Source organism: Alligator mississippiensis, chromosome 1 (assembly GCF_030867095.1).
Source record: "Alligator mississippiensis isolate rAllMis1 chromosome 1, rAllMis1, whole genome shotgun sequence".
In the NCBI taxonomy this organism is placed as follows: Eukaryota; Metazoa; Chordata; order Crocodylia; family Alligatoridae; genus Alligator; species Alligator mississippiensis.
Window position 1 is genome coordinate 407,562,185 of NC_081824.1, and position 10,753 is coordinate 407,572,937.

At 50.2% G+C, this 10,753-nt stretch overlaps 1 long non-coding RNA gene across 1 annotated transcript; it reads right to left on the reverse strand.

Annotated features, from left to right (window-relative positions):
• Window positions 1-3,924: 3,924 nt before the first annotated feature.
• Window positions 3,925-9,860, reverse strand: LOC109286393 (uncharacterized). The gene is made up of 2 exons (XR_002094399.2): window positions 9,666-9,860; window positions 3,925-4,346 (listed from the first exon to the last, which is right to left on the reverse strand). It is a non-coding gene; the product is annotated as an uncharacterized LOC109286393 (long non-coding RNA).
• Between the last annotated feature and the right edge of the window lie 893 nt (window positions 9,861-10,753).

Below are 10,753 nucleotides of genomic sequence, written 5' to 3' on the forward strand. Positions count from 1 at the left end.
TGGAGCATGGAGTGAAAAATTAGAAAGAACTGGTAACTCAGGCTTCACTGCCTGGGAAGGAATCAGGAGACCAGCAACCTTAGGGCAGCCCATGGCTTCCTACCCCTCCCTAAGGAACCAGAAGCCCCTGCCTGAATTATTTGGAAAAGCTCCAGGTGAAGCTCAGTGTGTTAAAGACAACGGGAACCTGATGCAATTAAACTGCCCCCACAAGAAATGGAAGTGCTCATGGCACTCCAGGATCTCTGACACCAGGTAGCACCCCAACACTCACCTAGTACTGGTGCCCCCCACACAAGCGCCCCAGAATCCAGACTCTTTGGGTTGGCAGGCTCCCTCTCCATCCACAGTCAGTCAGTGAATTTTGCTTTAATCCACCCTCCTCCCTGGCAGGCCTCATCAACAAGAGTCTACAAAAGGCAGATACCAGAAGGCCTAAGTGAGTGAGGAAGCTAGTGGCTGTGATCATTTTCACACACACACGCCCCCACCCCGACTCCCAAAGCAAGACAAAAAGAAGGTGCTTGGTGTCAACAGGCACTTGGATCTCTGCCTGCATGAGGCCCCAGGAGGGCAGTACTTGCTGCTGCTCCTCCTGGAAGGTACCTTTCTGTGGGTGTCCCGAAGGAAACCTGCTATCAGGATGGGAGCCTGTCACTGCCTGGAAGCAAGAAGGCAATATACCATGGAGGAAGCCTCCACCAAGGACCCCAGGCTCTGAGACGCTTCAAACTTGCATATGCCCATCAGAAATAAGACCCTCTGCCTGTAAGCTATGTTATAGTTTCTTAAACACTCAAAATCCTGAGCCTGCAACCAGCCCCTAAGGCAGGGAAGTAAACAATCTCCTGTTTAGCCCATAAACAAGCAAGGCTTGAAAATACATTTGCCCACTCACCAGCAGGGAGGAGAATGCATTCGCTGGCTAGTGGCCAAGTACAGCAGCCACCTGCCTCTGGCCAGTTCGACTGCTCTCACAGCATCCCAAGCAGCAGGGGTGTTAAGCCAGGCGCTTGCTTGACTCCGCTGCTGCTTGGAAAGATGTGAGCAGTAACGACTCGGCTGTGGGCACTCTACAAAAAAAAAACACAATTAAGGCTCAGAGGAAAGACCTTTTTCTCCACCTGAAGCACAAAAAAGAATCCTTGCCCATGGCACTTTGTCCCCAGGATTTAGACTACTGCTCCACACTGAAATATCAAATAAACTTAGAAGTGGGAGAAATCAGGGGGAACAGCAAAACCTGATGTCATTAACGTTGCGTTGAAGGCCCTGTTTCCTAAGAAATTTGCTGTGCAGCAGTGCAATGAAAGCCAGGGAGGAGTTTGGGAGGGTGAGAGGAGGAGAGGAGGAGTGATTACTTTATTAGAATAATAATAACATAGATGCATGTATATTACTATCACTGTATTTATAGGGCTGTATTGCATCTAACTTTAGAAATGTGGGAAGGATTTAAGCACCAAAGAGTGTCAGGACTTATTTACAGTGGTACTAGGTGGTTCTATAACTAGGTGTGAGATGAAATTCAGGAGCTGTTGTTCTGTCCCTACCAAGGCACCAGAGCCCATACAGACCCAAGCACTTCAAGAGGCCCCACATGGCTCAATAGCTGTGCCTTAAGAGTATGAAGTACATCCTGGGGAGGCACTATCTGCAGAAGGAACCACAGCCAGCAGAAGGCACAAGGGTGTCTATATGTGCTTTCTACCAGATGACAGGTAACGACAGAAGCCTTACTTCACTTGGCAGAGGTGAAGTTACTCTGCTGGCAGAACTAAGTGTGGGTGTAAATGCTGGCAAAACTTTGTAGTGTAGACTAGGCCCCAGGAAAGGAAACACCAAATATCCTGCTGAGTTGTGCTAGCCTATGGAATAGGATCCCAAGGAAAACATTGGAAGCCCCATTGCAAAGTTATTGTATTAGCTATATAAGGTGATGCATTCACAGTCTGTGGCATTGGAACAGACTAGGGGAATGTTACAAGTATAATGTAGAGTGGTATATAGCAGTGCCATGCACCAGTTCAGAATGAGTTAGCTCAGATACTGGAAGCAGAAGAGCCATGTTAGCACAGTGCTTTGCTCGGGGTAATCATTTCTGCTGGCATTGTGTTATGCTGACATGCTCTAAAACACTCAGACCAGAGCAAAGAATGCAGTACCTGCCAAGCAAGTCTGCAGGGGTAGCCTTGGTTCTGCCCATCTCTCCCATTCTCCGTACAGTAGTCACTGATCAGTGTAGGGCTCCTCGCCAGGAACATGGCCTGGACCTTGATGATCCACCCCCAGAAAAATGTTGCATCGTTTCCCAGCTGACATGTCTCCTGATTTGCAGCAGGCTGGTTATTCTAAGGATTTCCATCAAGGTTTGGTTTGTATGACTGGTGAACTGTCCAACGCCCTTGGGAACAAGGCAAACCAACTAGAAAGGGACATTTAAAAGGCACATATCTCTGAGAGATGCCTCTGATCTAGGAACAGCATTTTGGGGATGTAAGGGATGAAAGGGAGGCTGCCAAAGTACTGATAATGCATTTATCCTTCAAATACCCTTGATATTGTTCCCATTATACAGGGAGCATCTGCATGTGTGCTTTAATGTGCAGTAGCCTATTTATTTCTCATTAAAACATTACATCAAAAACAGTGCTAATACGCTAATGTGCAGTAGAAATAAGCTACTGCACATTAAGCATCACTAAAAAGGCATGCACTTTTGCTACTTCATATTAGGGCAGCCTAATGCACATTTACGTAGTACCTCAGGAGTACTATATTTAGTGCACAGTAGCAAAAGCACGTTAATGCACCTGTAGATGTGCCCACAGATGGGGAACTGAGGTCCAGAATGACTAAAGGCCAGATCCACAAATATTTGAAGTGTCTAACTCCTATAGATATCCATTGAGAATTGGTGACATTTTTACACATGCAAGTGTCAAAGCACTGGGCACTTTGGAAAGTGCCCGGTGCTGCAACACTTGCAGTTGTATTAGTGGCAAAATGCGCGTCAGCACTGAGAAAATGGCAGTGGCGCACTTATGAACTAAAACACCTCGGAGGTTTAGTTCAAAAGTGCACCGCCACCATTTTCTGTATGCCGATGCACATTTCACCGCTTATGCAACTACACATGGTGCAACTGCATAGTTCATCCCCGGCTCGCAGATTAATTGAATCTGCTCCAAAGTGGTGGATCTCCAGCACATCTCAGGAAAAAAAGTATGTGTATAAATGTCCTAGATGCCTAAATACTTTTTGGAACTGGGCCAGAGTGACTTGTTTAGGGTCCCACACAAATTAAACCTGGCACCCCAGCTAATGACTTCATAACAAAACCATCTCTAAGCTGTCTTTTCCACAGTGAATATAGTAGCCAGTAAGGCAGGGAGTTAGAGACAATAATGAAGGCATAGGAGAATAGCGAGCAAAGCTGCAGAAGGGGCTAAAGACAAGGGGAAAGTAAAGAGCGATAAGAAGTACTGTCACCAAGGAAGGGTGAATGGCAAGGTACAAGAGGAGAGTTTACATGAGTGAGGGGCAAGAGAAACTCAGACACAAGAGACTTTTAATAAGCTTGTGTTTGGTTTGTGCTTGAGCACAATATCTTAGTAGCAACTATCTTGATGAATAGGAGGCAAGATGAACCAAGGAATACAGTGAAAACTCCAGAGGAACTCCACATCTGCTATCCAGGCTTTCCCACGTTCAGAGACCCACCCGCTTCTCTAAACCTAAGCTAGTGACCCCCTTCTGAGCACCATGCGAGATGCCTGCACAGTGCCTAGCATTCAATTATCTGTGGTTTTGTTTCATCCGTATTTTGTTTTAATCTGTTGAATCAAACTCCCCAGCTGCCACTCCAAGAGAGGCTAAAATTAATCCAATAAAAACTTTCCCTGTGGGATCAAAACTACTTGCTGATGTTTCTGTCATTTCTTTATTCCAGACAATAAACTCCTTTTCCATAGCCTGCATTTAATGCAGGGGGGGAAATAGCAAACAAATAAAGAGGATAATTTGTAACCCCGATACAAAACTGCAATTCACATGGATGTCTGCAGCTCTGCCTTCTATAGAGCGTGTGGCCAAAGGCAGAAGCACAATACTGTATGCAACCCTCTAATGTAAACAGTGGTAGAACAACAGAAACGTTCTTCGTGTTAGTTCCAGTCTTTGTCTTCATGAGGTTTGATCAGCCCAATCTTGTAGGACTTGACAGGTTAACCCACGCATCCTTGGTTGTGATAAAAGTGATTAAACGGGCGATTGTTTAGTCTGCAAAGCATACGGAATTCTTTTGTTTTTGTAGATCACTGAAGGCATCAGAACCTTCCATGATGCTGCAGAAGAAAGAGAAACATATTGTGATGAGAGCTGTGTTTCAATAGAACAGAAGTCCATTTCATCCCCCTACAGGCTATGAAATCTGGGTTGTTATTGTTTCCTGAGCTCTGTGCTGGAGAAGCATCCACATCAAGATGTTTGTGGGTAGTTTTTTTATATATATTGAATGATACATTCCCTTGGTCAGCATGCAATGAAGTCAGATGTGCCTACTCTGGCCTGGGCCCATTCCAAACAAAATCATGTGTTCATAGCATTCAATTTTTATGTCTGGTAAGCTGGAGGGAAAGGGGTTGTTTGTTTCATGTCTGAGCTCTGCAGAGTCAAAATCTGCCTTCAGATTGGACAGCATGCTCTCCGGTGAAGCCAAGGGGCCTGGTTAACGTACAGCAGACGCTGTGACTGGCATGCTGCTCACAATAGGCTCTTCCAACAATCTGGTCTATTTTCACTCCATCGGCATCATCATATGGCTTAAGATGTGTGGTGTGAATTTACTAAATCTGCTTGTTTGCTTCTAGCTAGTCCTGTTGGAAATGAGATTTATGTGCAGGAAATTATAGCAATGATGAAGACCTGAAGTTCCCTAGGCAGTCACGTGTTCCCCCAGTGAGGCAGCTGGGGCTGGGTGGGGAATGGGAGGGACTGGCCATCCACTGCTCTCTCCCTGTACAACTTCAAATCCTATAAACCAGTGGTGTTCAATATTTCAGATTAGGTGCTTGTGACCCAATTGCACTGCAGGCCATGACTCCTGCAGTAGGAGGGAGGTTACTGCCAGTATCAGAGGGAGGAGAGGAAGAGAGCTTATCTAGTAAAAGGTGCCTGCCATGAGGGATGAGGAAGGAAGAAAGGAAGGAAGGGAGTAAGCAGTGCCTGCTGTAGGGGAGGAGAGAGCAGAGGGAATCAGCTGCAGGGCACAGGGCAGGTAAGGGGATGCACCAGGCTGAGCTGCTTGCCACTGATCCCCCATGCTGCAGGCCAAACCCAGATGCTTTGGGAGCCGGATCCAGCCCACAGACCATAGGTTAAGCAGAACTGCTGTAAACTGTGGTGGTTGGAGTTGAGGGCAGTTAAATGCTGGAACAGATAATATGGCAGGGCTATGGAGCCTCTATCACTGAAGACTGATGTGCACTGAAGTGCACCTTAGACCATTATTGTCTGGGACTGCTTAAACAGGGATGATGCTACCTTGAGCAGGGGGGTGGGCCAAAGGACTTCATGAAGTCCAATCCTGTTTTCTGAGGATCTTAATCATACATGTCCCACAGTGAAACTCCTGCCCAAGTCTAAAGCCTGAACGGCTAGGGATTGCACCTTGGTCATTCCCCATAAGGTGATCTCCCAAGTTCCCATTCTTTTATCATGTAAAACCTTTGCCCTGCAGGCTGTCTTCCTTAGCATCTGAGCCCTAATAAGCTGATTCCAGTTACCAGAGGAGGAGAGTCTCTCCCACCAACCCCCCAGCCCCTCTCTGGGAGCCACCTCGCCCCAGAGAGTAGCAACAAAGCAGGCTACAAGGGAGCTGGTAGATTATGAAAATCTCACCCAGCTCCGGAATGATTCCAGGTTGCTGCTTCAAAGCCATGTGAGAGCCAGTTTGAGTAACAATGCGCCCAGTTTGCAGGAACATATGTCTTCACGTGAAGCGATCAAGCGATCCAGCCTGTTTAACTGTAGGATTGCAGAGGCACGCTTGTAAGCCCGCCTTTCCACAGCCTGCTTTTCTCTGCTGGGAAAAGAATCTCCCTGCCTAGGCTTTGAGGATGTTTGAAAGGGATTAGCTCCCACCCCTGATGCCCTACTCTGGGTAGGGGAAGGTTGCCCACAGCATGGGGGCTAAAATATGTGTGTGTTACATATATTAGTGTGTATACATGTATATTAGTGTATATGTATGTGTATATTAGTGTGTGTGTGTGTATAGTAGGTATATGTGTATGTGTTTTATTTATATATAGAAACACAATATATATTTGTGTGTATATATACTTTACTCTGTGTGTATATATTGGTGTGTATATATTATCATATGTATGCGTGTATATATGTATGTGTGATATATTGATAGTGTATGTACATGTGTATATGTATGTGTGTTTTATATAAATACATGTATACACACATGATATAGCTATTAGTATATACACAATTTATGTTGTGTATATATATATTTAAATAAAACACATACATATACATACAGGCAAACTGCATTGCACTGCATGCAGTTGTATAAATGGTGAAATGTGCATCAGTGCACAGAAAATGCACTTTTGAACTAAAGTACCTCTGAGGTGTTTTAGTTCAAAAGTGTACCCCCACCATTTTCTCAGTGCTGACACACATTTTGCCACTAATACAACTTCAAGTGTCGCTTTTCAAAGCGCCTGGCACTGTGGCACTTACATGTGTAAAAATGCCACTAATTCCCAATGGACATCTATAGGAGTTAGACACTTAAAGTATTTGTGGATCTGACCCTTAGTCTTTCTGGGCCTCAGTTTCCAATATAGATATAGATATATAGATATAGATAGGAACGTCCCTGGGGGGCACAAATCGGGGCAACTGCCCCAGGCCCCACGCTTTGGGAGGCCCTGTAGAGCCAGGTAGAGCAGTGTGGCGACTCCACGCTGCGGTCAGCTTCACATCCAGGCGCTTGGCACCCCCTCCCCCTCGCCAGCCGCCTAATCTGCTGTCAGCTTCCTTAAGCCCAGGGGCAGGGCCCTGTACAGGCTGATTTGCCTTGGGCCCCACACCCTACTCAGATCGTCTCTGGATATAGATATAGATATAGATGTATGATATGTGATGCTGTAGCACTGATGGTCCAGAAATTTTGGGAGAGACAAGGATTTCTTAAGGTGATCTCTTGCACCAACTATGTAGCTGGGATCCTAGCCACATAGTTGGTCCAATAAAAGATATCACACTAAGAAATTTTTGCTTCCAGCATATATTATACATCCAACATCAAAGCTGGTGGGTGGGTGTGTGTAGATATGTATAGGTATGGCATATGTGTGTGTGTGTGTGTGTGTGTGTGTAGATAGATAGATGTATATACATGTGTGTATAGTTATATAGACATATAGATAGACACATATATAGACATCACACACATACATGTACCAGTTTTGATTTCACACACACACACACACACACACACATATATGTTTTGATTTTGGATACACACACATATACACTTACACACACACATTAACCCGAAATGGAAAGTGGCAGGAGCAGACAGGCAGTAGAACCGGCTGACAGTTTCTTCTGCCACGTCCCCGCGGAGCTCTCCCAGGAGCAGGATGGACCAGAAATACAGCAGCCGGCAGCAAGAGGGTGGCTGAGACTTGCCTCTCTCAAAGCCTCCTCTGACTTCTTCTTCGGGAACACGTCCTAAAAAGAAGCCCCCTGTCCCCCAGCTCTCTCGCGAAGTGCGTGGGAGGCAACCGCGGCCCAAGCGGGGGTGACTGATTGATTGATTGATTGATTGATTGATCGGTTTTTCACAGGAGCCCGGCTCCTGCCCTGCGCACAGGGGCTGCCCCGGCAGGGGCTAGTTTCCTTCCCTGGTAGACCTAATCCTCATTAAAAAGCAATGACATGCTGCATAGAGCTGGGGATGGCAGAGATAATCCTATTAGCGCCACGGACATCTCCGGGCCCCGCTCCCTCCCGGCGCTGGGAGCCGGCGGCTCCGGCTGAGCCCCCCATTGTCACGGCTTTGAAAACGTCCCTATAGCCCTAATCCCTCACGTGACGGCCGTGTCACCCCGGCTGTCTGCACGCGAGCTCCACAATGCGGCGCCGGGGGGGCGGCGGGCCCGGCTCCCCCGCCCGGCCCCGCTTCGGGGCGCCGCTTGTTCTCAGGCCCGCGGAGCTGCTGGTGGGAGACAAGGAGCCCGCCCCGGGCTCTTGCGATGGTAACAAGGCCGCTTTGTCCCAGCCCCTGGGCGCGGGGTGAAAGTTTCTGCCCCCACCGCACAGCGCGGATGAGCTCTTTGAAATCCCACTGCCAGCATCTGGCTGCAGCAGCCCGCCGGGCTGAAGGACGCTGGGCTCGCGTGCCATCACATCCCCAGGCCCGAGCCCCGAGCCCTGCTCCCCACCGCTGGCAGCGCTCATCGGGAGCCAGCCTGCTCCAACCCGGCTGGGGCAAGGGGGCTGACTGCGCTCAGGGCTGTGGGACAGTCTCCCTTGACAGTATTTTGCCCCATCAGCCCAGCCGAATCTGAGCTTCTTGCAGGGAGGGCTCTGTGAAAATCTCTCTTGGTGTCATGTGTCATTCATGAGTAACACCTTTTTGCTGGGTATAGATTCGCTTTGAACAAAGGAACCGGGAACAAGGACCCAACTTCAGCTTCCTGGCTGGAGTGGGCTCCTCCGTCTCTGTTCCTAAAGCTCGGGTCCTGGTTGCTTTTTCGAGGCTCCTCAACGCGCAAAGTGACGTGCTGAAGAGTTAGAACCACGTCAAAAACGTGTGTGTTCACCCCTAGAAGCCTTCAACCGTGTCCCCCGCGGAGACCAGAGCCCTGAATAAAGAACTGAGATTATGGGGCAATGCGGCTACAGCAGGGTTTGACACCCCCCCCCCCCCCCCCCCCCCGCGGCAAGGCCGGATCGGAGGACGTGAGGCTAAAGGACCATCTCCCTGGTCCCCGAGGAACCCTGGTGACTTCAAAGGGACCCATGAGCGCACCTGGTTGGGACTGTCACATCCCTTCAAGACATTGTGCCCCCCACACACACACAAACCTCTTGGGGTGGAAGCGATATCTTTCATTGGAGCAAAACATGTTTTGCAACTATTTAGTTGATCTAATAAAAGATATTGCCTCTAACGCAGGAGGTTTGTCTGCCTGTGCCTCTAGACCAACACGGCTTCAAGAAATATCCCCCCCCCCGACACCCCCTTTCCTCACACACGCACACACTGCCCTCCAGTGATGTGATGTGATGCGGGGGCGTCTGCCGGCGGTGGAGGTCATGCGGGGCGCGAGGACGCCGAAGAGGGGGCGGCAATCCGGCAACCGCAGGGGGGAGCCGACCTGGGCGCCGGGAGAAGGTGCTGGCTGCCTCCACGGAGCCCGATCCAACTTCCCGGGCAATCCCCGGAGAAGCAAGGCTCCCGGTAGGGGCCGGTTAACCTGCCGGGAGGCAGCACCTGGCCAGGTGCACAAGCCCAGATCGCAGCCCTGCAATTGACAGCCCCTGGTCAGTTTCGCCCCCCGCCCGCTGCCCGGCTCTCAGGACGATCGCGGGGCCCTAGAGCCGAGCCGCTGGCGGCCACAGCTGGAGCTCACCGCCAGATGTTTCCTCCCAGGTACCCGGAGCTAGAGGCTGGTGTAGGTGCCCGGGCTCAGTGGCTGGCTGGAGGGGTCCCTCCCGGGAGGCAGGGCTCAGTCCCGAGGGGAGAAGAGAAAAGATTGGCGCGGGTGGGGGGGAGGCGCGCGTGCTGGCTCCCCCGGGCGGAGAAGGGCCAAGTGCTGCGATCGGAGCAGGGAAATCTGCTGATGGGGAACCCCCGACTGCACCCCCCCCCAGGTCCAAGGACTGCTGCAGCTGCTTTCCTCCCTGCTGCACCGCGGGGGGGGGGGGGGGAAGGGGGGGAGCAGATCGCTTCAGCACCCCTGTATCTGCCCAGCTCTGTGTAGCTGCTGCTTGGGCTGGAACTCCTTAGCACCATGCATGCCTCAGCTTCCACACACCTCTCTGCCCTCCACGAACACATACACACACACCCACACACACACACACCCCAACACCCCCCTCCCTTCAGCGCTCAGCACAGCCGAGATCTGCCATACCAAGGTAGCACCTTTACAGTGCAGCCCTTGGGTCCCCCTATTCGGACCCAGCCTGCTGCCAGAGGTGCTAAAAGACACCCCCCCCCTCCCCGCTCCCCACGCCTTCCCCAGGCAGGGCATGCGAGGGGCGGGGGGGCAGCAGCTTAGCCCCCGCTGCCCCCCACCCCACTGAAGTGTTTGATCACCAGAGGGAAGCAAAAAGAAGGGGCAAATCCAAGCCCCGTGCAACGCACGTGCAGCAGCGAGTCCCCTTTCCCCCTGCATCGCGGGACGAGTCACACTTGGCGCGGGGCTGCGCTACGTCTTCATAGGCAGATGGTTCAGTCCCCCCCAGGTCCGTGCCAGGTTTCAGCCCCATGCTGTTATTTTGTTCTTCTGGAACGAGACTGGTTGTTGCTTCCCAGAGAGGCCCTCGGAGGACAAAACAGCAAATCCTCTCAATAGGCGGAACAGGGCATCAGGAGGGATCGGTCTTAAATGTATTTTAATATGAGCCGGCCATTGTGTAGCATTCAGCGCCCATCATCGTTTAGTCCGGGAGTTATGGCAGTGATTGGGAATGAATAGAGGGACATAATGGCTAC